Source organism: Coenobita brevimanus, chromosome 77 (assembly GCF_032717465.1).
Source record: "Coenobita brevimanus isolate Jiangsu-jjx chromosome 77, ASM3271746v2, whole genome shotgun sequence".
NCBI lineage: Eukaryota > Metazoa > Arthropoda > Malacostraca > Decapoda > Coenobitidae > Coenobita > Coenobita brevimanus.
The window spans coordinates 4,866,904-4,869,403 of NC_137030.1; the positions used below are offsets into that span (position 1 = coordinate 4,866,904).

At 37.6% G+C, this 2,500-nt stretch overlaps 1 protein-coding gene across 1 annotated transcript in view; it reads right to left on the minus strand.

Moving 5' to 3' along the window:
- The window catches only part of LOC145408432 (uncharacterized), a 39,383-nt gene that overhangs the window by 19,035 nt on the left and 17,848 nt on the right, over positions 1-2,500 (minus strand). The gene's annotated exons all lie outside the window — the stretch shown is intronic.

Below are 2,500 nucleotides of genomic sequence, written 5' to 3' on the forward strand. Positions count from 1 at the left end.
GGTAGGTAAATAGATGTGTAAGTTAGCAGGTTGGTAGGTAGATGTGTAAGTAGGTAGGTAGATGTGTAAGTTAGCAGGTAGGTAAATAGATGTGTAAGTTAGCAGGTTGGTAGGTAGATGTGTAAGTCAGCAGGTAGGTAGGTAGATGTGTAAGTTAGCAGGTTGGTAGGTAGATGTGTAAGTCAGCAGGTTGGTAGGTAGATGTGTAAGTCAGCAGGTAGGTAGGCAGATGTGTAAGTCAGCAGGTAGGTAGGTAGATGTGTAAGTTAGCAGGTAGGTAAATAGATGTGTAAGTTAGCAGGTTGGTAGGTAGATGTGTAAGTCAGCAGGTAGGTAGGTAGATGTGTAAGTTAGCAGGTTGGTAGGTAGATGTGTAAGTTAGCAGGTTGGTAGGTAGATGTGTAAGTCAGCAGGTAGGTAGGCAGATGTGTAAGTCAGCAGGTAGGTAGGTAGATGTGTAAGTTAGCAGGTAGGTAGGTAGATGTGTAAGTTAGCAGGTTGGTAGGTAGATGTGTAAGTTAGCAGGTTGGTAGGTAGATGTGTAAGTTAGCAGGTTGGTAGGTAGATGTGTAAGTCAGCAGGTAGGTAGGTAGATGTGTAAGTCAGCAGGTAGGTAGGTAGATGTGTAAGTCAGCAGGTAGGTAGGTAGATGTGTAAGTCAGCAGGTAGGTAGTTTAATTTAGCAGTTAAGACCTTCACTTGAGAGGCAGGGCCATTAAGAGTAAATAGGCAATTATATCGAGCCATTAACAAGGTAATTCAGAGCAGGCACTGGTTGTTAGTGAGGGAGGCTGGTAGTGTGGGTGTCAACAGTGGTAGTGGTGGTAGTAGTAGTAGTGGTGGTGGTGGTAGTGATGGTGGTAGTAGTATTGTTAGTACTGATAGTGGTAGTGGAGGTAGTAGTAGGGGTAGTGATGATTGATATAGTCATTATACCACTACAATTAAACACGTTATTAAAGAGGTCACGTTCCGTAATGAAGGACGAGGGTCAGAGGTTAAGGGTCTTTGTTTTGGAAAGGATTATACCTTAAGGGGCCGTATTATTATTATTATTATTATTATTATTATTATTACTATTATTATTACTGCTATTATTATTGATGTTGGTGATATTATTATTATTATTATTATTTTTACTATTATTATTATTATTATTGATGTGTGGATGAAATTATTATTATTATTATTATTATTATTATTATTATTATTACCGGGTGTTATATATTCTCATTCTCATCTTAAATGTCAGGACCAACTTGCCTAGCCCCGGGCTCCTACGCTCCTCATGGGGCAACGTAGGAATGGATGATGGATGGATTATTATTATTATTATTATTATTATTATCATTATTATTATTATTATCATTATTATTATTACCATTTCAGTATATTCAACATCACCCCCTTTTTCACCTGCTAAATAAATAATGTGTCTCTAGCCTTTTAATGAGCCAGATAATTAGAACAATTATGTGAGTGAAATAAATGACACTAATAATGAAGGCAATTAGGGCGAGTCGAATTAATAAGTCGGTAGCTAAAAAGAGAATAATTATACGGGAACTTTGAACATTATATTACACGTTTTATAAGTAATATTACAACTTTTACCTTTGTTTAATATATATGCATGTACAGTATATGTGTGTGTGTGTGTGTGTGTGTGTGTGTGTGTGTGTGTGTGTGTGTGTAGCCTGTGTACGTATGAGGTATGTATGTATGTATGTAGCCTATGTACGTATGAGGTATGTATGTATGTATGTATTCCAGTATATGACTGTGTACTATGTATGTATGTAAGACTGAGTTAATGAATGAATGTATGTATGTAGCCTATGAATGTACTGTATGTATGTGTGTATGTATGTATATTCTTATAATAACTCCAGTCCTTCAGCGACATTCCCACCTAAACATCACTTCCACTCCTGCGCTGATGACTCACACATTTCCACCCAGTCCACACAGCGTCCACCTCACTCCCATTCTCACGCAATAAGACAGCGGCAGACGCACCTTCTTATCTGTATCGTATTTCTTAAGGAGGGGTAGAGGAAAAGTGGATTTAATTACCGCAGAGTTATATGTTCCATCTTAACTTTCCTTTGGTTATTTTTTTATTCATTTTTCATCATTCAGTATTACCTAACTAAGGCTCAGTAAATTTCATGCAACCAGGGCTAATTAAGGTGTGAGAGTGGTCCAGTTCCCTCAGATGAAAACAAAGGACTTTAGGTGGCTTAAAATTGCCATCTCTTCATCCTGACTGCTGATTTGTAACAATAGATTAGTACTTGAATATGAAACTAGTCACGAAGAAGTGCCATGGGAAGGATGTAAAGCCATAACAGATTTTTCTATTAGTGAGGTATATGATGTTACGAGGCACATCCGTCATAGATTCAGTAGTGATGTTAGTCCCTCCGCCAGATTGTGTAAAATTTGTATGAGTTGAAAGGTATGAAAGTGTATCAGTCAGTTAAAAGGTGTAATATCC